Source organism: Panthera uncia, chromosome D1 (genome assembly GCF_023721935.1).
Source record: "Panthera uncia isolate 11264 chromosome D1, Puncia_PCG_1.0, whole genome shotgun sequence".
NCBI classification, from domain to species: Eukaryota; Metazoa; Chordata; class Mammalia; order Carnivora; family Felidae; genus Panthera; species Panthera uncia.
Genome location: NC_064808.1, coordinates 41,885,844 through 41,911,631, shown reverse-complemented (window position 1 = coordinate 41,911,631; position 25,788 = coordinate 41,885,844). Strand labels below are relative to the sequence as shown.

Genomic DNA, 25,788 nt, shown 5'->3' with positions numbered 1-25,788 from the left:
TCCAGTCCAGCTATACCGTAAGTGGTCACAGCAGAGTGTACTAAAAGATAGAACAGGCAATGACCTTGAACGCCAGGTTGAGGATGTCGGTTGTTATTCCATGGGTGATGGAGTTGCCATGGGGGCCTCCCAGACAGGGGAGGAGGAGGACTGGATATGCATAAATATCTCTGCTTATTTCCCCAGGGTCTATAAGAGGCCAAGAGAAGGTGTTCTTATCCACCAGGGATCTGGGCAGCTCTCCTCTTCCCAGTGTGGCCTGTTGGGGCAGAGCAAGCTGTGTCCCTGAGGATTGCCCTCCAGGTATGTTCACTGTAGCCACCCCAGGATTATACACACAGGCCTGGGGGTAGATGCTAGGGCCAGGACCAGGGTGAGGCAAGAAGCCAGTATGCATTACTGAAGAAGGCACTCCCTTAGGTGCTCAGCCTGCAGCTACACAAACCCAAGGAGAGCACCTTCTTATATGTTGCGCTTCAGGCTTCTTGCCTGCCTTGGCCTAGTCCCAGCCTGGGGAGGCAGCTGGTCCAGGAGGAGAATGGACTAAGTGGCCAGGACTTTTGGCATCTGCTCAGAATGGAGAAGTAGAGGTATAGAAGGGAACCTGGACTTCCCTGAGTTTGAACCGTGGAAAGAATAGTAGGGCCAGGCGGTGGGGCTCTTAAGGAAGGAGAAAGGAAGGGAGATGGATTTCAGGGGTCCGGGGCCATCGTGGCTCCCCCACCTCTAGATTCTTCTTCTCCAGCTTCCCACTTCTGGGCTTAGTGCCCTTGAGTCCCTGCTGTAGATTCAGCCTGCCTATGCATCAAGACCAGAGGCACACTGGGCAGGCAGGACTGAAACGGCTTTGGTTCACCTCTACTGGGTAGACATGATAAGCTTCTGTGGGCTGTACATGGTGCTCCCTCTGGAGCTCTCTACAAAGCTTCTGTCTGCTCTTTCACTCAGTTCCCCTCCCCTGGGGTTGTTGTGCTCAGAGCTTGGCTTTGGCTCAGATGGAGGTCTACCCTTGACTCCCTTGGGATGGGCCATCATCCTCGGGTCATCACCCCAGAGGATGGTTGCCCACCTGCCTGACCCTGTATGCTGGGTTCCCCTCCCCAGGGCCTTATTTCCCTGTAGGATTTGTCCTGCTTATGGGCTCCTTTAATGTCTGGACACTTCTGAGTCATTCAGACCCTGAATCTTACCAGCCTTAGAGGCCAGTCCCCGGACGTGTCCAAGATTAAGCCACAGTTCTCTGCGGAACTCACCAGCTCTAGGAGGTTACTATTAGTGTTACACTCTGGTGTTATACTCTGGGCAGGATAACTATAGTTTGGCCATTACACAACAGGGAAAGGGGGACATCAGACAGTATCTTACAGATGGAATGAAAATAACAAAACTATGGTCGGGCAGTTGTTAACTGTGCTCCAGACAAGTAGGACGGTTTTCCTTCGGAATCCCCATGTTTAAGATTGCTTCAGATACATCTCTCATTGCCACTACCCAAGAGGTACCTCAGTGAGAAGAAAAACAAAATATTATCATTTTGTCCTTACGGCAATCTTTTGAAGATAGAATTATCATTCCCATTTCACAGATGTGAAAACTTTGGTTTGGAGAGATGAGACAACTTGGATCAAAGAGCCAGAAGCTTGTCAGTCTGATCCCAAGACCATGCTCGGCCATGGCTTTCCATGCTGACCATACCCTGAAATGCATGCCCGGGGCGGGGGGATTTGAGCCCAAGGCCCTCTAAGGGAGCCAAGAACACTGGGCACCCTCTTTTTTTTACCTTATCATTCCCTGGAAAGACAACGATGGCTGGGTGCATACATGCAAATGACATCCAGCTTCTCACTGCCAGATCCCTGAGCACAAGCACTTGTTGTTCATTTCTATAAATGTTAACGTATCAGGATGTATTTTGACACACTACTAAGATAAGTGCTAGAACTGACAATAATAATGTATAATTTATGTCTCTCATATTACCTTCCCATCACTGTGCTTACATTATTACATAAATTAGTTTAATGTATCTGACATTCATCAGATAATTTAAGCATTTGTTCTTTTGTCTCTGTCTCCTGCTTGCAAGCTTCTAGGCTGGAGATCATGGCACCATCGTGGCACTGATTTGCGGGAATGCCGGCAAAGTTATGGAAGACTTTTTGACATTCATGGAGGAGATTTACTTTTTGTGCGAGCAATGCCATAGGGTACAGACAGCCACGGAAGAAGCACTCACTTCTGAGGTAGCTGTAAAAATGGCCACGATTCTTCCCATCTCAGTATGTACGCACCCATGCAATGTGACGTTGGAGGTTCTTCCATGCAAAGGTGAAGTCTGTTTCTCTACCATTTGAATCTGGATTGGCCATGTGTCTGGCTTTGGCCACACAGGCATTAACAAACTTGTGCACGGTGACTTGCCCTCTTACTACTTTTGGAAATATGCACTTACTCTCATGTGTGTGAGCCCCAAACAGCCTGTGAAAAGTTGAGACTGGTGGCCCAGTTACATTCTTTGACCCTACTGATATACAGCCAATTGCCAGACATGTGAGTGAGGCCACTCACTGCTCGCTGACCGCTGCCGTGTGGATGAGCCCCATGGGTCCCTGGAAGAACCATCCAGCAGATCCCAGCCTAAGTGGTGACCCATGGAATTTTGAGCTAAATGAATGGCTGCTTTTTAAAGACGATATGTTTGTGGTGATACGTTACACGACAAAAAATGACAGATAGAAGGCTGAAGTTGACTTATAGGGGAGTCCTACCCACAGTTGTTGGATAAAAGGAGGTATTTCTTGAGTTCCTGCTGTACCTCCAGCCTGGGCCAGGCACTTAGGTATATATTATCTCCTTTGGTCCTCACACTGGGTATATTATTTCCATTGTAAAGTTGGCTTCGTTATTATCCACATTTTATAGTCCAGGAGACTTGAGATTCAGAATATTTAGTTTGCTTTCCCAAGATCATAAACCCAATGAGTAGTAAAGCCTGGATTCCAACTCAGATGTGTCTGCACGAACATCCTAACCGTGAACATTTATTGGGATCTTTAGAAGGAAGAGAAAAGTTCGTAGCAATTAATTCTGAATTTGCATTTTTGCCCTGGCGAGGGACATCCATACGACAACTCCAAGTGTTTGATATGATGATGGTCCAAGGAACGTCAGTACAGTGCTGCCATTTGCAAGGCCTCCTTACTTGTATTATCTCGTTAATTAATTAACCTGGGCCTTGTGGAATCAATATTGATGTCTTTTTTTTTTTTTTCCAGAATAGGCAAGTAGATTTAGAGAGGTTAAGGAATTTGCCACAAACAACCAGAGGACCCAAGACATGAACTTAGAACTCCTAAATCCAAACCCTATGCCTGCTCTCCTAAGCCAAGCCATCTGTCTTTCTAGTTTTTCTCGGGGAACCTCAGGCTGGATGCTTTACCCTCCAATGACCTTGTCATTGACAGAAATGAAGACAATAGATTCAGAGATATCACCTGAGTGCAGGTCTCTGCACTAGGCCCTGGAAGGTTGCAGAGACAAATATGGTTTAGGTCTTGTCCCCTGCTCTCCAGCTGGGGAGACAGCACTCCACAGTATGTAATATCCGGGTCTATGTAGTGCTATTGTGTGGTGGAGTATCATCACATGATATGGTATATTGATGCCTTCTTTTCAAGTGATGCTAACGCATGTCCACTTAAATAAATCAACATATCCATTTTCACAGTCACGGCCTGTGACCCTTGGGTGCCCCATGGGGCCCCTCCAAAGTGCATCGCTCTGTTTTCCTGTTCACAAGTGTTAGGAAGCAGTCAAAGATTTAAAACAGAAATGTCCGGTATTGGTAAAGGTCTGGAGAAGCTGGTAGAATTGGCAAATTGATATACATTTTTCTGGGGGGCAATTTGGATTAGGTAACAAAACATTCATATATTTGACCCTCAGATTCTGGGAATTTATTCTAAGGAAATTACCAACCATAAAGATATGCAAAGATTTAGCTGTCATATTTTTATGATGATAACATTTAATTGGAAAGAACCTAAATATACAATAACAGTTATTGGTTAAATGAAATATAATACATCCACACACTGCACTATTAACCGGTAAGTTCAAATGATGTAGTAGATGAATAACATGAGATATCGTGGAGGAAAAGGCAGATAATAAAATAGATTGTATTGCAGTGTGGATTCACCATGTAAACAAAGTTATACGGAAAACTTCTGCAAGGTTATACAGTCACTCTCCTTATCCACAGTTTCCCTTCCCATGGCTGTCAGTTACCTGTGGTCCATCTTGGTCCGGAAGCAGATGATCCTCCTTCTCACCCATAGTCGGAATGCCAATAGTCACCTAATGCTGTGTCATAATGCCTACGTCGTTCACCTCAATCACGTAGGCATTTTATCCTCTCATAGCTTCATAAGAAGGGTGGGTACAATACAATAAGATATGTTGAGAAAGGGACCATGTTCACATAACTTATTACAGTATATTATTGTGATTGTTCTATTTTATTATTTACTTACTTTTGTGAATCTCTGACTGTGCCTAATTTATAAATTAAACATTATCTGGGGCGCCTGGGTGGCTCAGTCGGTCAAGCGTCCAACTTTAGCTCAGATCATGATCTCACAGTTCGTGAGTTCGAGCCCTGCATCGGGTTCTGTGCTGACAACTCAGAGCCTGGAGCCTGCTTCGGATTCTCTGCCTCCCTCTCTCTCTGCCCCTCCACCCCCCATTCTCTGTCTCTTTCTCTCTCTCAAAAATAAATAAACATTAAAAAACATTATCGTAAGTAGGTATGTATACATAGTAAGTATGTATGTATGTATCGTATGTAAGTATATATAGGGTTTGGTACTGTCTGTGGTTTCAGTGCATCTACTGTGGGTCTTGGAGTACAAATAAAGGAATTTCTATATCCTAAAGTATTAACAATGTCTATTTCTGGGGGATAGATTATGAAATTAGGAGTATTTCTTATTTTTTCTGTATGTTTATTTGTATTTTTTACATTTTCTTCATTGGTGGCTTAAGGCTTTTATGGTGAAAAAAATAAAAGAGAATAAAAGTCTTAATAAACAGCATTCAGAAGTGTAAATAAAATTTTCACAGCATCTGTTTGCCAAAACCTGGAAATCTGAGCAGCACCCATGCGCTGGCTTTGAATTTGATAGACAAGAAGATGCACAATTTAAGAAGTGAGGGATGAGAGAAATGCCATCAGATTTGGGTACCAATATCCCATTGGTTCCGCCCCCATCCCAAAGCTATGTGCAATTCTTACAGAGCTCATGTTTGCTTTTATTTTGATTCAAAACTTATCTAGTACAAAGAGGGGAGGCTTTGGTGTCAGCCAGATATGGGCTCAGATCCAACCGTTTTGCTGCCTGAATGATACTGGGCAAGTCACATAGCTTCTCCAAGTGTTCGTTTCTTTATCTGCAAAGTGGGAATACACAATCTAGCTTGCAGCAATGTTGAGAGAATTAGATCCACTTTGTGTAAAAAGCCAAGCGTAGTGCCTGACATATAGTAGGTGTTCAATAAATTATCATTATGGAAGTGTGTTTGTTTTGGTGCTATTTTCGATAGAGCCATACAGTAGGGATACTAGGTCCGTTTTTTCTCTTGTGGGCAAAAGGAATCAGCAAGAGCAACGTACTTTTGCAGGGTCCTAAGTAGGGAGTGCTGGTTGCCTCCTGAACCCAGGACTTCTTTCCTCCCCGGCAGTGGCTTTTTTGTTCGTTTGTTTCAACACCTATTTCACCCATCTCCCTACCTACTGCGCCTCTTTTTTTTTCCCCATCGCTTATCACACAGCAGTGGCATTTTAAACAGGCTCCTACATGTCTCCCGAGGCTCAACCAAAACATCTCCGCTCTTGGGCAGAAGCGTATTTCCTCTTATGGGCAGGTCAGGATCATCATCTCGCGTGTGTAGCACTGTGCGTCATTCACCCTCACTATAAACGTGGCTTAGCTTAGAATGAGGCTTGGTGCTGTCTCTGCACACCTGTCCTGACGGCAGATGTTGGTAACTGATCATGATACCCTTTCCTACTGAGTCCGGGCACAGTCGTGGGGAGTCTTCTCCACGTGGTGTTTTGTTCAACTCTTGCCAATTGATCAGAGGTTGCAAACGAGATGAAAACCACTTGCCTTCTTTGGATGAAACCTGGGTGGGTGAGGAAGGGGCGGCAGGGGCTGCGGCTTCACCTGTTTTCGCCTCCTAATTTGCTTCTGGGAGATTAGGAGAAGAGTTTTTTCCTGTGTTTTCTTCCTCTACTCGGTGAAGTCCTAGGGTTAGATCAGGGCTGGTGATAGGTCTCCTTTCACGAGTCTACCTTGATGAATTAGCATCTCGACAAAGAGTATTTTGCACAAACGTATTCCAAGGCTGCATGTGGGCTGGGCTCACGTGGTACTGTGGTGGGCTAGAGATGTCTCCCATGGCGTGGAAGGGGTTGGGCAATGGTAGGTGTGCCAGGTGTTTGTCATTCCTGGATTGGATGGTTTCCAGTAGCTCTAAATTTCTGCTTTTCCAGAAAGCCGAGGGCCAAAGGGGAAAGTGACTGGTCCAAAAGCCTCTGTGGCAAAGCCAGTACTATGCCCTGGGGTTCAGCTCCCTGTCTGGGACTTTTTCACAAAGACCCCAATCTGACATCGAGTCTGGGCAGCGTGAGTGTTCCTCAAAAGGAAATTCAAGTTCTCCGTGAAGGGGCAATGTCAGTCCTTCTTTCCCTGGGACTGAGCCTGGCTGTCCCCAGAGGGCTGTCTGTTCTGTCTGATAGTCCTGGCTTTAGCACTGACCTCTGGAGATGGGCGCCGGGCTGTTCTTCCATGCTACCCAGGATTTCTTTCTGGGTCCTTCCTAAAAGGCTTGGGGAAGGAAGTGATTAGATTCCAAGCCTTTCTCCTGGGGCGGAGTTGGGGGGGGGGTATTTCCCAGAGTGGGGCTTTGCCTAGGCAGGGGGCTCAGCTGAGAGCTACAGGGAAGCAGCAGGGGCTCCTTAAATATGCAGACGGAGCAGCTGCCTTTGATCTCTCCAGCGGCAGAAGCAGCCACTCCCTGCTGAGCTGGAGTGTGCATGTGGGCCTGAGGGTGGCATGTGGGTTTGGGTTAACATGTAAATGAGGGCAGACTGGACCTCAACATGTGCATGGTGCACGTATGTGTCACCCCGAGGCTCAGAAAGGAAATACCATGGAGCAGAGCCACAGCCAACCCGTAATAAATATATAACACAAGTAAGACATAAACCTTCTGGGAGCATACCATGGAGACCTTGGCGTTTTGTTTTGTTGTGTTGTGTTGTGTTGTGTTGTGTTTGTTACCGCAGCATAACCTACCCTAGGCTAACTCAAACAAAGGGGCCTGGGATCACTTGTCACATCCCTTGGACTTCTGGTCTTGGAACCAGAAAACACTTGTAGTCATTTCTACCTACTGTGATCTGTGGCCCGAGGTTAGGAATGTGTACCCTGTTTCCCATACATGGAGAAACAACTTATTTCCCACAGTTAGCTACACACGAGCTTTTGTGAGAAGCCAGCACAGAGAGAAATAGTCCAGAGAAAGAGAGGCCAAAGTAGGTGATGAACTTGGTGAAGTCCATGGTTCTGAGTTTAGTTGTTCTTGAGGCCCAGCTGAATTCTTGAATTCTTTCACTAGTCCCCTCTTTTTTAAATTTTTTTTAAATGTTTATTTATTTTTGAGACAGAGACAGAGCATGAACAGGGGAGGGTCAGAGAGAGGGAGACACAGAATCTGAAACAGGCTCCAGGCTCTGAGCTGTCAGCACAGAACCTGACGCGGGGCTTGAACTCACGGACTGCAAGATCATGACCTGAGCCGAAGTCGGATGCTTAACCGACTGAGCCACCCAGGCGCCCCATTTTTTTTTTTAATTTTTTTTTTAATGTTCACTAGTCCCCTCTTAATGAAAGCCAGTGTGAGTTGGGTTTCTGTCCCTTGCACCAAGGCTCTAACGCAATATGCATGTTTTCTTACGACTTCATACATGTGCATGTTACACTGCTATGAGTTTGCACGTGTGTTTGTGTCTGTGCATGTATGTGCCATGTTTGTGGAAGGTGTGTGTCTGGGTATCTTTGCGGGGCCTGGTAATCATGTGCAGCCATATGTTTATGGCATACAGGTATGTGCACAGATCTGCTAACACATAGTAGGTGTCAAATGAATGTTTTCTGAATAAGTATGTTGTACTTTAAGACAAGGTGTGCCTGTTGCACAACCAGTGGCTTAGAAGGAACAGCATGGGGAGGAGGGATTGAGTATGCATGGCAATGTTCCGCTAGGACATCTCTGGCTATACTTGGACTCTGGGCACGAACTACTCTCATGCTTTTATTCCTCTCCAAAGGATTTACACTTTGGTGTCACAGATTGCTCCTTGGGCTTCTATCTGGCTGGGCTTTATCTCATCTTGGTCCCTTGACAGGAAAAACAATTAGCTCAGGCCTACCCAGCCAGTCTCCAGTGGTGCTGGGACAGCCACTATGGAGGCCCAGGAAAGGCCACAGTTTCAGGAGGCATTTCTGGAAGATCACTTAGGTCCAGAGTCAGGAGGACTGATGTCACTCCCAGCCATCTGCTGAAGCTCGGGGTCAGGTGTTTATTGTTATAACAGGGAATTTTAATCAACAGACTTTCTGCATTTGACTTTGGCAGTTTTATGATTAGGTGGTTTGACAGAAACTTGGGACTTGATTTTTGCTATTTTCACGTTATTGTCATGTGTTAGGAAAGTATTTTGAATTGGTGAGGTGGAAAGATTGAAGAGACAGCAGTGAAGGGCAGTGGAGCCGAGACGGCAAGATTGCTACAAAGAAGGGAAGCATTACACTTGGGGGCTCTCTGAGTGAGAGCCTGGGGCTCAAAGGAATTTTTAAGATCAGCTGGTCCAACCCACCCCTATTCTCAAATTCTCTGGGTAAATATTAATTGTAGTGACTCTAATAATAGCTACTTTATGTTGAGCACCTATTAGCCTTCCAGGAAGTTGTTCTAGTCAGGCTTGATAGGGTGCAGGGAATAGAGACCCACCCAGGATAGCTCTCCTCTCCTCTCTTTCCCTTCCTTCCTTCCTCCCTTCCTCCCTTCCTCCCTTCCTCCCTCCCTCCCTCCCTTCCTTCCTCCCTTCCTTCCTTCCTTCCTTCCTTCCTCCCTTTTCTCCCCCTCCTTCATCCCTTTCTCCTTCCTTTTGTCTCCTTCCTTCCTGTCCCTCCCTCCTCTTCCTCCTTCCCTCTTTCCCCCCTCCCTCCTCACTGCTAACTATAAGGAGCTTTTTATTATTCCTGATCCTCGACCCATATCTTTTGATCTTTGTTAGTCTCTTGGCTCAATACAAAACGTGTCCAAACCTTCTTCTGTGGGACTTCTCTGCCGAGATGTGAAGTCAGGTATTGTGGCCCCCAGAGTGGTGTCTTCTCCAGATCCTTTGGCTTCGACTCTGTGTTCCAAGCCCTCTCCCTATCCTGTCTTCCAAATCAAGCCTGTTGAGCTCTCTCTTTAAGCATGGCTTCCAGTTCTTGACTCTTTCCTCCCTTCCGGGGTATAATTAGTTTGGCAGCAACCCAAACATGAAAACATCCTTCGAGAAAGACTTGCTATGCTCCAGTTGTCCTGAAGTGCCTCATAACCCAGGAGGACCTTTGTGAAGATGCCGGAGGCCTTGAATCCAGTCAAGATGACCAGGTATCATTAGTCCTGGAAAGTTTGGTGCAGCTCAATTCATTTGGCAAACATTTAAAGTATGGATTTTGTAGTCAAGCAGACCTAAATTTGGCTCTGGGTCCATAATTTTTTAGTTATCTGATTTAGTACCAAGGAGTGATCACTTTGAGCACCAGTTTTTCTCATTTGATTTACAAAGGGCTGTCATACCTAACTCATGGGTTTTTCATGAGGATTAAATGAAACCACATGTGTGAAACCCTTAGAACAACGCTTCATCCAACCAACCATTCATTTATCCATTCATGTATTCACTGTGCTAAGAGTTTTGGGGGCTCACGGGGGGCAGACAGAGTTCTTGCCCTTCCAGAATTTAGAGTGGCACATACTTGCCATGCACTCAGCAGATATTGCCCTGCTGATCTCTCACATGCTTCTGCATGCACAGGAGACAGTGGTTGGCAACTGGGTGTGGGCAGAGATACAAAAATAAATAAAACAGGGCAACTTCTTTCAAGGAACTGCAGTTTCAGGAGCAACACTATGTTATTGTAGGGTTGGGGAGGGGGCTGACTAAAATTTTAAGCTCAAATTAAACTTTGACACCAAGTCCTAGAAAGAAACTAAAAACCTTGACTTTCTTAGTGACTGGAAAGCTAGTAGAAGACAATGGTCCAAACTGGACCAGAGGTAGCCTATAGTCATAGAAGTCCAATTTCTCAGAGAGACCAGCAGGGAGAGAACCTGGATCAGGAAGAATGGCTAGTTCTTGTCAGCCCAGACTGGGAAGTATGGGGAGGTGAGTTTCATGAAGTCTGTTCCTGCAGATCTCGCTCTGGTTCATGCATTCATTAATTCCTAAACATTCATTGAGAGACTGCTAGGTGCCAGGCATATGTGACATGTTGGTATAGATCCTTCCCTTTAGGCTCTCAGGTGGGGGGCAATTTGCTGACAAACCAGTATAATGAATGCTAACATGGGGAAGGGATGTCACGGCAGCTTCCTATGTTATGGGGATATAGGGAAGGACAATCCTTTTCCAAAAAGAACAGTGATTCTCAACTGGGGCAATTTTACCCCCCAGCGGACATTTGACAAGGTCTGGAGACAGACTTGGTTGTCACATAGGTGATGGTTTGCCATTGGCATCTAGAAGAGAGAGGCTGGAAATGCCACTAAATGTTCTATGATGTAAAAGATAGCCCCCCCAAAAAAACCCCAAAGAATAATGGGGCTCAAAATGTTACAAATGCTGCTATTGAGAAACCTTGACCTAGAGGGATTATAGAAACTTTCTCAAAAGAAGAGATACTGAGTTGTGTCCATAAGGATGAAAAATCAACTGGATAAAGAATGCATCTGAGGCAGACTCTCCAAAAAGAGAGACAGTTTATTCAAATATCTGGAAATGGAGTGAGTGCAAGAAAACAAAAACAGAAGCCAGGGGAGAGGGGAAAGGGAGCTTCTGGGAAGTTTACTGTGGTGGGAACACAAGGTCTCAGGCAGGAAAGGATAACAGGAGAGCTCAGTAGTAATCCATGGTCTGAGAGGAATATTTCACTCTAAGAGTAAAGGCTGGGGCATGTGGTTTGGACTCTCACACAGTAGCATTTTCAGGATATTTCTATTGTTTTTGGAATGGGTTGTGTGTCATCCAGAAATTTAGAAGTCATATCTCTAAGAGTCATAGCCCATAGCTTCCAGTGGGACCCTACAGGGCATAGAGGAAGCTTTGGTATGAACATCTTCGGTATCAGACACTACTCCTTTCTCTTTAGCCTGAGCATTGTCTGGAGGTTTGAGAATTTCTCTAAGGTAAGGCTGAATTTCACTTCCTCAACAAAGATTGCTGGGAGCTTCCCCTCCTGTTTAGTAGCTATGGGCAAAAGCCTTCTGGGAACGTTTCAAGATGGATCCAGAAGGAGCCAGTTCTTGGAAGACACATGAGGGGTGTAGGGAGATCTCTGAAGGTGGTCAGGTAAAGAGGGCACATCTGGACCCAAGGGATGGGTGGGTCTAGGGAACCCTTTGCTGAGCGTGCTGGTCTAGCATGAAAGGGGTCATTTGGAATGGGATCCCAGGTGCCTTCACTGAGTTGGATGAGACAAGAGCTGCCTCACAATCCTAGATGGAGACCTCCAGCTCTCGCAGGAGGCATCCTGTCATCTGGGGCTGTAGGAGCAGAAGATCATAGAGAATGGAATGACACACGGTCAAACCACTCCATCTGTGTCCCCTCTCTCTTTGTTTCCCTTTTCTGTCTCTGACTCTGACCTTTCGTCCTTGGTGTTTTCTCCCCTCTCATTGCCTTCATCTTCTTTCTTTGTTGAAGGTGACTTGAAGCCAGGTCATGAATGCCAAGTTAAAGAACTGGATTTCATGCTAAATTTATTCAGCAGTACACTCAGCAAACATCCACCAATTTTTAGTTCCTAGCATAGAGAGTAACACATTTTAAATGCTCAAGAACCATTTGTTAAATGAGTGTATAGATGTATGAATTTAAGTCTTAAATGTCATGTCCTTGGAGAAGCCTCTCTCAGACCATCTTATGGACCAAACTCCTCCATTCCAACCCAGTCTCTATACCTTGCCTCATTTCATTTCCTTCAAAATACTTATAAGTATCTGAAATTTTATTAAGATATTTTTTTGTTTGTATGCTACGGTCTGTGTCTCCTACTCGAATACAAGCTCTGGGAAACTAGGACATTTGTCTGGTTCACCTGGTCTCCCCTGTGCCTGTAAGAACGTCAGGTATGCAGCAGGCACTCTCAAATATTTACTGGATAAAGAGGTTTATTCTGGATCAGGCCCTGTGATCAGCACTGGGGATTCAGAGCTGAACAAGATGTGGTCTCTGGCTAAAAGACTCTCCTATGTGGGATTGAAAACTCCTAGTAACTTCTGGAAGAGATACTACTGGAGTTCCTTTAGAGGTTGACTCATCTGCCATCATGGAGAGAGTATGAGTGTAAGAGACTACTAACACACAACTCCAAAAAACATCAGTGACATAATGCAATCAAAATTCTATTTTTTCTTTCTTCACGGTTCAATGAGGGTAGGCAGCTCTTGGCCAAATGGTGACTCAGGAACCTGGGGTCTTCAATTTTGTGATCCCATTTGTCAACATCAGAATATGGGCACCGTGAACCTCCCATGGGAGGATAGTGAAAGATCCCAAGTGGGGGATTTTTATGGGCCATAGGAATTGCCACGTGTGATGTTGGTGTACGTTTCATTGGTCACAACCCACTCATATGGTCCCAGCTAACCACAAAGCCTGGGAATGTTATCCATCTATGTTGCCCAGAGGAAAAGGAAATGAATTTGGTGATCACACAGCTTTTTGTTTTTGCCATAGACGGGATGGAAGGGAGAGGTCATGGACGAAGGCAGGGAGACCACTGGTCCATGAGCACCGGTACCAAGGTAAAAGCAGCAGCCATGTCTGTTGAAAGAGAATTGGACCTGACTATAATCAAACCCAGAAGTTAAAGTCAGGTAATAACATACTGGTTTGATGGGTCTATTAATAAAATTACCATGAAACTTGCATCAGAGATGCCTTCTGACTCTGCTCTTGCTTCCTCATTAGAAGTTATTTTGAGGAGGACATCGTCTGCTGCTCTGTGAGTTTGCTGTTGATACGAAGTGATGAGGTTCCATCTTATTAAAAGGATGGTTGGAGCATGGACAGAGGGTGAGAATTTTAGGCACAAGAATTGCCCCAATTTTTTTTGTGGTGTCTCCATTCTTTAGATTTCATGTAAAGTCTTCACCAGTATGAGAGAGTGTCCATTATATGCCTAGCTCCGTGCCAGATGCTCTGGGACTGTAAGAAGGGAAAGATAGGAAACTATCTCTCAAGTGACATGCGTTTTTCTTCAGGGAGATTCAAGTAACTCATGCGGCACAATTATGGAACTCAAACGCTGAATACGCAGGTGCTATGTGTTGCGTGGGTCCCCAAAAAGGTGAGGCAAGTATAGGCAGGTGTGGATGGAAATGTGTCTGAGGGAGGTGGCACTTGAGTCGGGTTGCCTGGAGTTTCCTGAAAAGTCACGATTCTCTTGGGAGCTTGTATGTTCCCTGAGTTTGGGGGTCAGATGGGCCTACATTGGAATCTGGGTTCTATTTCTAACTCATCTATGATATTGAGTAAACATAGAGTTCCTGGCAGAGGAAATGCTAGATAAGTGGTAGATGTTAGATCATAACAGAACGGTGTAAGTATGATCCCTGAAGCCAATTTTTTTTGGTGTGAATCCCAGCTCAGTCCCTTACTTTCTGTGTGTTTATGGGCAAGCAGGGTAACCTCTCTGTGCCTAAATTTCTTCATCGGTAAAGTAGGTATCATGATACTGCCTATCTTGTAGGGTTGCCATGAGTGGTAAATCCATTAATTCGTCTAAAAAGCATGTAACAGTGCTATGTAAGTTGTAGCTATTATTATCGCTGTTAGAAAGACAATCATGTGGGATGCCTGGGTAGCTCAGTCAGTTAAGCATCCGACTCTTGATTTCAGCTCAGGTCATGTTCTCACATTCATGAGTTCAAGCCCCATATGTATCTCCACACTGCTGACACTGCGGAGCCTGCTTGGGATTCTCTCATTGTCTCCCTCTCTCTCTCCACCCCTCCCTGGCTTGCATTCTCTCTGTCCCTCAAAACAAATAAATAAACTTAAAAAAAGAAAGGCAATCATTTTATTTCCACACATGATCACCCCTACACTGAGAAATAGTGGTGTTTTTTCATTGAAGACCCACAGAACGATTCAGGCACTTGTGGGGGCTGTGTGTGTGTGTGTGTGTGTGATGGGAAGTGATGGTCCAACGATGGCACCTTTCTCACGTCGCGACACTGACATATGTATTTTCTTTTTTTTTTATTTTTATTTTTTTTCAATATATGAAATTTATTGTCAAATTGGTTTCCATACAACACCCAGTGCTCATCCCAAAAGGTACCCTCCTCAATACCCATCACCCACCCTCTCCTTCCTCCCACCCCCCATCAACCCTCAGTTTGTTCTCAGTTTTTAAGAGTCTCTTATGCTTTGGCTCTCTCCCACTCTAACCTCTTTTTTTTTTTTTTTCCTTCCCCTCCTCCATGGGTTTCTGTTAAGTTTCTCAGGATCCACATAAGAGTGAAAACATATGGTATCTGTCTTTCTCTGTATGGCTTATTTCACTTAGCATCACACTCTCCAATTCCATCCACGTTGCTACAAAGGGCCATATTTCGTTCTTTCTCATTGCCATGTAGTACTCCCTTGTGTATATAAACCACAATTTCTTTATCCATTCATCAGTTGATAGACATTTAGGCTCTTTCCATAATTTGGCTATTGTTGAGAGTGCTGCTATAAACATTGGGGTACAAGTGCCCCTATGCATCAGTACTCCTGTATCCCTTGGGTAAATTCCTAGCAGTGCTATTGCTGGGTCATAGGGTAGGTCTATTTTTAATTTTCTGAGGAACCTCCACACTGCTTTCCAGAGCGGCTGCACCAATTTGCATTCCCACTAACAGTGCAAGAGGGTTCCCGTTTCTCCACATCCTCTCCAGCATCTATAGTCTTCTGATTTGTTCATTTTGGCCACTCTGACTGGCGTGAGGTGATATCTGAGTGTGGTTTTGATTTGTATTTCTCTGATGAGGAGCGACGTTGAGGATCTTTTCATGTGTCTGTTGGCCATCCGGATGTCCTCTTTAGAGAAGTGTCCATTCATGTTTTCTGCCCATTTCTTCACTGGGTTATTTGTTTTTCGGGTGTGGAGTTTGGTGAGCTCTTTATAGATTTTGGATACTAGCCCTTTGTCCGATATGACATATGTATTTTCAATTCAATTGAGTTCCCATTTTGCTCTACTCATTTGGCAGTAACCACAAGTGCACAGAAAAATATGAATAAACAAGGGGGAAGGTGCACAAATGGGGGTGGGGCTGGGACAGTCAGAGAATCAATTTACAGTTTGTCAAGACCAAAGTATTAATGTCCCCATTTTATATATAAAAAAAATTAATGCACTGGGTCCTTGTCTGTCATGGATCATAACAGCCATAGCAATCACTTATTGAATACTCACCATGTGTTGGGCGTGTTGCTAAGTGCTTTATAAATGCATTATCTCATTTAATCTTTATAATACCCCAGTGAGTGTTTCAGTGGTCGGTACCCTTTGAAAGGGCTTTAAGAGATGAGCTGGCCTGAGGTCACACAGTTGGTATACGATGGGACCAAGATTAAAACGCGGGGCTTTCTGACTCCAAAAGGTCACAGTCTTAACTTGGCCTGATGTCCAGCCAGGACATGCTAGGACAGCAGCACAAGAAGTCTGTAGTCACTGTCCTTCCTGATGTGTGCGCCCCTGCTCCTGCTGTCCTCGCTGTCCACTATTTCTTCTATCAATGTTCCTCTCACCTGGGAGGAAATGGTACATTGTTATAGTTGGAGAGGAAATGTTACATTGCTATAGTCGGAGGTAGGGGGAAGGGAGAGACATATCTTAGAATCCATGGCACGCTGACTTGAATCGAATCAGAAATAAAACTAAACTTTAAAATACACAATGAAGTAGTCATTTAAACTTTAACATGGGAATGAAGTAGTCATCAAGTGTGTCTGCAGCACCTAATCAGCCTGGCGTAGAGAAAACACACCGTGGTAGGAATGAGGGCTGCCTTAGTGAATGCCCTTCCCCAGGAGAAAGAGGCTCTTGACAAAAATACATACGTACATACAGGAAAAAATCACCCACACTTCTCAGATTCTTATTTCCTAGAGAAAATGTCCAGGAACTACGGTTACCACTTTGGTGCAGTGTGTGTGTGTGTGTGTGTGTGATTTTAGAAACGTACTTCTATATTCCTCCAGCTGTAGGCTGAAGGGGACGATCTTAGCGGTCCCTTCTCTTGGAAAGCATTCCGACAATAATTCAGTAACTCCCTAAAAAGGTGTCCAATGGGAGAAAATCGGGATGTGCCACTTCTAACTGGCTAGCTGGGCTCTCTTTCATCGCCAGCGAAAAATTGTCTAAGGGGAAAATTTCTCAGTGTGTAAAACTGAAAAGCAGAACCCAGTACAGTATATAATTCTAACAATGCCGTATGAAAATGCAGTAAAAATAGAGTCAATTATACACTGTCAAAGCTTTTCTCTAAACAGCTGCCTAACAGAATATGACAATTTTTCCTACAATGTAGTAAAAAATAAAAAGAAGTTCTCTCACAATGCCAACTACGCCGGGCCGAATTCATTAACACTTTATTACCTTAAACTCCATTGTAAGAGAAAAATAATATGACGCAACTTGTCACTTCTTCTTTTCCCGGTTTTGTTACTGTGACACATTAAGATTGGGGCGCCTGCTAGTGTGTTATGATCTACATTTAATGATCTTAACAGGGACTTAGTAAGACATTGTTCGTTTTTCTTGCGCTATCCCTGAGCGGGGTGTTACATGAACAGTGAGACCCAATTATATCATAGTGTAATTTACAAAGGAGGAAAAAAAAGTTCTTTTCATGGCGTGTTCCCCAAGGAGACTAGAAGTATTGTAGCAGTTTCTTGGCTCTGCTTTGCAACAATATAATTAGCTATAATCTGAGCATTTGCATATAGTACAGAGAGCAGGAGTAATTCTCCGCTTGCTGGGTTAGGATGTAAAATGGTCTTTTATAAGACAGTCGCTCTCATACACCTAATTTTCCTTAGCACATTTGCATCCATGTTGTGGCTGATCATCACAAATGGAAATTGTCACTCTCAATATGGAAGAAAAATGAGGAAATGCATCATAATGAAAGGTAATTTTTTTAACCAACAGATTTTAATCAAGGGCCTACGGTGGATTCAAGAGTTTGGACACAACCCTTATGCCTTTGAGATATAAGTCTGGACTTTATTTTAGTCCAAACTTTATGACTTTACAGTTAGGCTTACATTTCATGCACCTTGTAATTTGTTGTTGGGGATGTCACGTCCTTCAGCACCGAATCTGGAGCTTCTACTCTAAGCATGGGGTCTTTGCTTCCTTACAAACAAACAAACAAATAAACAGGAATAGTCTGTGGGATTGAGGAACAGAAAGGAGAGTTTATTAGTTTGCTATGTCTTTCTTGTAAATTGTCCACTTTCTCTCTCTGTCACTCTTAACCACCAAACTTGGTGATTGATCACAGCTCTGTAAACTGAGCACATTCAGTGATTGTACCTTAGGGAGTGTGCATGTATAGTTCCAAAGTGTAAGGCAACAATTTCAGTCAAAATTATCCTTGAAAGTTATACACAATGCCGCTCAAGAAAGTTGAGAAACTCCATTATTAGAAGCCATGGGAACTGAGCTCATTGAGGGAGTAGTAGGTTCCCAGCAATTTCCCATTTCAAGCTCCCTTCAGGGCACACCTTGTGAGTGGAATAGCCTCGTGTTGAAGTGATCATCTCTCAGTATCCTCCTCTCTCTTCCTCTCCATTGCATCCCAACAGAAGGATTTAGTTGGCCACAAGCATGACCGTCTTTCACCCTTGCTAGCATGCAGCACCCATGCTAACATGCATGGAATGTTGTTCACCTTCGCTGCAGCACTCATATAGTGTCTGACTTATAGTAGGCACTTGGTAATTTTTTGTGCAAAAAATGATTGGAAGGATTTACCAGTCTTTCAACCATCAGCCACAGGAAATATACTAGGAAGACTGTAGTAGCTATCAGGCCCCAAGGTCTTGTTCAACATTACTTTCATACTACTTTGAAAACTCAGAAGATGGCAGAGAGTGGACTGCTAATGTGTGTTCTCCCAAGTTTGATTTATTTTCTCATTGTAGGTTTGGGAATGTGAAATTCTGTATCTTTGTAATGGGTTGGAGTTGAGTCCTGGCCAGCCAATAAGCATTGATTGGACATTGGGAGTCTTGGACTTCTAGAAATGTAAAACGTTAATGTCATAAGGACTCATACAAATAATGGAGTCCAGGACTCCAAATTCACAGGTGGGTGTTATGGGTTGAATTGTGTGCCCCCTGCTTCTTATTTTAAGATCCTAATTCATAATACCTCAGAATGTGACCTTATTTGGAGATAGTCTTTATAGAGGTAATCGAGTTAAAATGGTGTCATTAGGGTGGGCTCAAACCCAACGTAGCTGGTGTCCTTATAAATTACAGGAACGTTTCAATAATTTTGAAAGAACTCCCATATACCAAACACCCGGGTTGCTAATTGTTAACGATTGCCACGTTTTCCCATAATCCATTATCTATCCATCTGTCTAAAGTATTTCAGTGTGCTTTTTCTAAGAACGAGGGTTTTTCCTTATGTAATTGCAGTACAATTATCAAAATCAAGAAATTTGATATTGATATTAATCTGTAGAAATTATTAAAATTTGCCAATTATGGACAATGTGTTTTGTAGCACTTTTCTTCCCCCTTGGATCAGGATCCAATTCAGGACTACAGGTTGCATTTAATTTTCATGATCTTTAGTGTCCTTTTATCTGGAAAGATTTCCTAGTCTGAAGATATTGACATATTCTTAAGAGTGTAAGCCTTCTGTTTTGTAGACTGTCCCTTACTTTGAGTTTTCCTGATGTTTTCTCATGATTAGATTCAAGTGTACGTCTCTGGCAGGAAACCACTGAGGTCCTGGCATGTTCTTCTCAATACATCACACGTGATTCTGGTTTGTCTCACGGGCTTCCTCTCCCCCAACACACTCTACTATGTAGATAAAAGCAACAGGGTGATATGGAGTACAACTAAGGATAACTTTTAAGAGGAAACATTTCTTTGTCACACAGAGGAATTTTATCATCTCTGGAGCATCTTATTTGTACTTTTATGGGGGACAGATTTATTCTTACTTTGTTTCGGTGAATTTCAAAAACTGCTCAGGTTGCAGAATGCCTGGATTTGGGGCCCTTTCTACAGATTTTTGAAAGATCATCTTTCTAAATGCAAATACTGGAAAACAAACTGTAAAAACCCCCCCCCCCCCCGCCATGTCTTCAAGTAAAACAAGAACCAACAGAAGCTGTTGAACTAAACATTTATCAATTGTTTCTGAATTTTCCTGTTGATAACTTGTTCCTTGCCCATTTGTTCTGTTTCCCATGAGCCCAGTCTAGAAGTTTAGAGGTAGCTGGATCTGAAATTATAAAGAGAAAAACCTGGGGGGAGCGGCACAGAAAAAGTTGTAGCTAAAGAAATGTTCCTTGTTAATATCACATCTCTGACGAATTGAGGAAGAACTGACAACGTTGAAGGTTAACTGCAGAATCCACATTCAACTGGTGGGATGTTGTCATCCTGCAATGAGCAAAGATGAAAGCTATAATTTTCTACCAGCATACCTTCCCACAAGGTACAGGGAAAGTGGGGAATACTGGTCCCCTCATCTTGTGGGGTGACTTGTGGGCTGATCGCCTCTGACCACTAGCAGCTTTGTGAATCTATCTTAGTTTTCCCTTCAACTTATTACCACTTTCTATGCCTGCTATCAAATAAAAAGACTGGGAAACACCACAGTCACCTGCTTTATTTTCTCCCTCTCTGAAGGCAAGTGCCTGAAGGCAGGATGGGTGTCACTCCCTGGTCTTCTGCCACACATAGATCAGGGCCAAGCACAGAATAGTTGCTCAAAATGTATTTCTTGCCTGACAGTTACTGACGTCTTGCTTCTTGAAGACCCTGTGGAGAGAGGTGTGGTGGGAAAGCAATAAGATTCTGCTTGAGGGGCTCCTGGGTGGCTCAGTCGGTTGAGCGTCCCACTTCGGCTCGGGTCATGATCTCACAGTCTGTGAGTTCGAGCCCCACGTCGGGCTCTGTGCTGACAGCTCAGAGCCTGGAGCCTGCTTCAGATTCTGTGTCTCCCTCTCTGTCTGCCCCTCCCCTGCTTGTGCTCTGCCTCTCTCTCTCTCTCTCTCTCAAAATAAATAAACATTCAAAAAAATTAAAAAAAAAAGATGCTGCTTGAGGGGCCACTTTGTCAACAGAGGTTGATGTGGAGGACAGAGAGCCTTCTAAAGCACAGCTTAAAGGGCACTTTGAATCTAAAATAGAGCAAATGACAAAGTGGTGAAAGAAGAGACACCTAACATACTTCTGGAAGAAGAGAGCGAACCCAATCCCTGACAGGATTAGCAGGTTAATTAAAGAATCTATTCTGATGATGCTGGCACATCTTCAGTTCAGACTGACATTAACTCAAGGCACAGGCCCCAATCTATCTTTTCCACTGGCTGCCGTGGAGCTGAAATGCTTACCAGACAAGTTGATTCTTAAGGACCTTCTGGATGTGTGTGTAATTGTATCCCAGGTGGAACCCTCTCCAGGAGAGCTCATGGATTCGCAGGAACTGGGTTATCTGATTAACTCTTGACTGCCTAGCAATGGGCAGTGGGTAGCATGGACAACAGGAAGGAAAAGTTGAGAGTGAGGAAAGTAACAGTCTCTGAGCATCTGTAATCATGGTCCTAGGCACATCGCACAACTTATTTCCCTTGATATGGTGGTAAGAGGGGCCACCGTGCGGTCAGATAGGCTGGGGTTCAAATCCCAGCTCTGCCATATTTGGCTGGGTGACTGTGGGTAGGCCACTTTTTTGGTAAGCCTCTGTTTTCTTATCTGTGAAACAAGGACAATAAATACCATTCTATTAGTTTCTCAGGACAAACATGGTGGCTTAAAACAGAGGAAAGGTATTCCCTCACAGTTCTAGAAGCCAAAAACCCAAAATGAAGGTGTCAACAGGGTTGAGCTCCCTCTAAAGGCTCGAGGGGAGAATCCTTCCTTATCTCTTCCAGCTTATGGTGACTCCAAGCATCCCTTGGCTTGTGGATGCATCACTCCAGTCTCTGCCTCTGCCTTCATGCTTCTCCTCTGTGTCTTCTCCTAGTCTGTCTCTTACAAGGACACTCTTCGTTGAATTTAGGGTCCACCTGGGTAATCCAGGATGTTCTCATCTCAAGACCATTAACTTAATTACATCTGAAAGACCCTTTTTCAAAATAAGATCACAGGTTCCAGAGGCATATCTTTTTTTTGGGGGGGAGGCACCATCATCCCACTACAATCTCTATTGTACTTTGAGCTTGGTGGGAAGGTTAGTGATTAGAGATCATATATGTGGCATTTATTTATCTTAGCACATAGTAAGCACTCAGTGAATGCAAATACAGAGAGCTGTGTCACACGCAACATTATGAAATTTGGAAGCAGGTCTTAGCCAACTTTTTTTACACGTTGAAGTAGGTTCAGAGAGGTTTATTATCTTTTTCAAGGTCACCGAACTGGGTTTTCTATCCAAATCTGAGTAACCACAAAGTCTGTGGTTTAGCCCCTCGCCAGGATGAGTTGTATCCCTCAATATAGGCGCTGAGACAAAGATTTGGGTACAAGTAGACTATTTAGAAAGTGATTCCAGGAAGCAGTGAGGGAGTGGGTGACAAAGAAAGGAGAGAGACCAAGGAAAGCGGCATTAGTGAGTGGGTCACTGTTGTGGGCACCTGGGTCCCAATCCCACCAGCGCCGCTTGAGTTATCAGTGGATATGAGAACCATCCACCAAGGCACAGGGTCAGCTGAGGGGATATTCGAGGGGCATCAAGAGGAGGATCTCCTACTCCTGGAAACTCTGTTATGGCAGTTCTCGGAGGGTCGGGGTGAGCTCTGCAATTAAGGGTGGGAAAGAGCAATAGAAGTCAATTCGAGCCTTTGGTAATTTTGGTCGGGCCACTCTCGGAAGGTGTGATAGAATCCCGGATCCTCGGTGCTGGAGGTGACCTTACAAGTCACGTCATCTGGCTTTACTCCCTATGCTATAGTCCCCTATACAATATCCCATATTCTCATATTTGTCCTCCGTGGTCATCCAGGGCCACTACATTGATACTGTCAGGACCAGAGGGCTCACTAACTCCTGAGGCAGGCTGACCCATGGCTTTTTAGCTCTTATTGTGGACAAAATTCCATGTTGAGACAAGATTTGACTCCTCCGGTCTTCCACCAATGGAATTCAGTTCTTTTCCCTGGACACGCCTCCTTCCTAAGAGATGGGTTTTTGCTTCCGCAATACTTTCAGCTCTCTAACCCTGCTCTGTCCCTGCCCTAGAGCTGTGGCTCTTCGGAGACACTGTGTTCTGCTCCTGTAGAGCTCCTGCTTATAATGGCATAGGAAATATCTTAAGTGGTTTTAGAATAAAATATAACTGCCCCCTCAGGGACAATTGGAGCATATGGTGTAGTGAGAAGAAGGTCCATTCAACAAATGCCAGATAAGCATTTACTTTGTGTCAGATCCTCAGACCCGTGGCCAAGCGTCTGTTGGGAGCAATGGACATAAAAACCACCAACTACAATGTCCACTATAAAGGTCTTGAAAGGTCATTTTATTTATTTTTTTTTAATGTTTATTTATTTTTGACAGAGAGAGAGACAGAGCATGAGCAGGGGAGGGGCAGAGAGAGAGGGAGACACAGAATCGAAAGCAGGCTCCAGGCTCTGAGCTGCCAGCACAGAGCCCGATGCGGGGCTCGAACTCACAGACCGCGAGATCATGACCTGAGCCGAAGTCGGACGCTCAACCGACTGAGCCACGCAGGTGCCCCTTGAAAGGTCATTTTAAGAGGGGCAGAATGAGGTGTACCATGCTTACCAAAGTCTGAAGGAACACATGCTCCGAGTATAGCAATTTCATCAAGGGAATTAAGGAAGACTTCGTGGAGGTGGCATTTGAATCGGGTTTTGAAGGTTGGTTAGGATTTTAACAGATTCTATTACTGACAGGAAAGGAATCTGAGAATATGGGAATGGTACAAAGTCTTGGAAATTAGGCTATGCATGCTTCCCTTATGGAATGATGACTTGTTAAGTGTTTTTAGAGTTTAGGGTGTGTGATGTATATGTGTTTATGTGGTTAATCACCTATGAGGATGGTGTGATAGACGAAAGACTCATTTATACTGTATTGTAAGATAACTGGTCTTGACTTATTCATTAGATGATAGGAAAGTCTTCAAATGCTTTTGCACAATAAATAGAAATATTCTGTTTTTTTAAAAAATTTTTTATAAAAGGGCTGTTCTAATACCACTGTAAAGGGTAGCCCAGATTGTGGGGAAATTGGAGACAGGGAGACCAGGTAAGAGGTGACTGCGGAAATTCCACGTAAAACAATTCACCCATTCTTCTATTTATCCTCCCTTCCTCTCTTCCTTCCTTCCTTCCTTCCTTCCTTCCTTCTTTCCTTCCTTCCTTCCTTCCTTCCTTCCTTCTTCCCATCCATCCATTCATCCAATCTTAAGTATTTACATGCTAATCATTGTGCTAAGTATTAAGGTTTTGGAAATAGAAAAGAGATTTTTTTTAATGTTTCTTTCTTTATTTTGACACAGAGACAGAGAGTGAGCAGGGGAGGGACAGAGAGAGAGGGAGACAGAGAATTCCAAGCAGGCTCCGCACTGTCAGTGCAGAGCCCGATGGACACGGGGCTCGAACTCAGGGGCCGTGAGATCATGATCTGAGCTGAAATCAAGAGTCGGACACTTAATTGACTGAGCCACCCAGGTGCCCCAAAGGAAAGACATTTTCTATCTTCAAGAGGCTTATGATCCCGTATGGTTGAATGAGGGAAGTTAAGAAGAGAGGAAGGATAAAGAGATGTTTCAGAATTGTAGAAGGCTCTCATCAGTGTCTAAATACATGTGAGTGGAAATGAAGAGAGAAAAGGAGGAAAAAGACTTCACACTAGAAAGTCTTAACACCTGAACTCTAGGCCCAACCATACTGTTCATTGACTGTGTGATCTTGGGCAAGTTCTAACACTCTCTGGTGCTATTTTCCTCATTCACAAAGGTTAGACTTGATGATTTCTTCCAGTGCTTGACATTCTAGGGTTCTGTTATTCTATTACTTACAAAGAGCAAGAGTGAAGGTTAAGAACTGGTAAACTGGGGGAGGTGGATTAGGCGGCAAAGGAGTGAGTCTGGGGCAGTGTGAATCTATGAGAGAATAGTGGAGACAGATGCTATCGTAAGCACAGTTATTATTAAAGCTTTGTTCCATCAGTTCATCTTCTGGCTTCTGACGTGCTTCCCTTCTTCTGGCTCCAACCTGTCTGGTGTACTCTCAGAAGCCTCTGGTGTGGCACAAAGGGCACCTACTCTGAAGCCAGATAACCACAGTTCCTTCTCCTCCTTTCTCAAGTGGGTCTGGGCCCTTGGCAGGTTTAAGGCACTTTCAGATTCACCAGTCCCAGACTATCAGGGGACTCTTGGACAAGGACACTGATCTCCCTCCTGCTCTATGGCCTGGGTACCTTGTCACTCTGGGCTACAGCTTGTTTATGTTCCTCCCCTTGGCCTCTCCTTAGGGTCTTTGTCCAATTTGGCAAAAAAGAGCCACTAAGGTTATAAAGTCAGGGACTTAGGAGGATATAAGTTGTCACTGATTCCAGAAGACTGGGACCTCCCTAAGGGCAAAGGCCACACATGGGTACTTGCTGAATATCATCCACAAACACATATCCTAGTCCATAATTGATCTCAATCAATGCTCATGGAATGAATGAATGAATGAATGGAACCAATCATATACAAATGACAAAACTGAGGTCCAGGATGGCTAAGTGGCTGCTGAATTAGAGCTAGAGTATTATCTTAGTGCCCTTCCTTCTTGGTTGCAGCTCTTCGCAATGAAAACAGTAATATATGCCCTGAAAAGACAGCTGTTGTGAGCATTAAAGCTTCTAGAATGGTGCTGAACACATAGTTTGTGCTTAATAATTTTTAAGCTCTAGTGCAAGGTTACCCAGGGTGTCAATGGCAATCTCCTGATCTTTGGGGGAAAAATAGGGGTATAATGTGAGGAAACCATTGTTACAAAGGTTTTAAAGACCATGGAAGCCTCGTCTGTCTATGGCAGCTCTGGATACAGTCTTGTTAGGAGAGGGATGGACCCAGTGACCCGGACCTTTCCAATCCCTTTTGATTCTTGTAACGAAGGATGCATTTCTGATCCTGACCATTGGGTGGCACCAGTCTATCAGGTTAGGTAGCTCACAGAGTCACC

At 44.2% G+C, this 25,788-nt stretch overlaps 1 long non-coding RNA gene across 1 annotated transcript; it reads left to right on the top strand.

The window, feature by feature from the left end:
• Positions 1-83: 83 nt before the first annotated feature.
• On the top strand, positions 84-2,492 carry LOC125916554 (uncharacterized). Its single transcript, XR_007455962.1, has 2 exons — positions 84-303; positions 2,087-2,492. It is a non-coding gene; the product is annotated as an uncharacterized LOC125916554 (long non-coding RNA).
• The last annotated feature ends 23,296 nt before the right edge of the window (positions 2,493-25,788 follow it).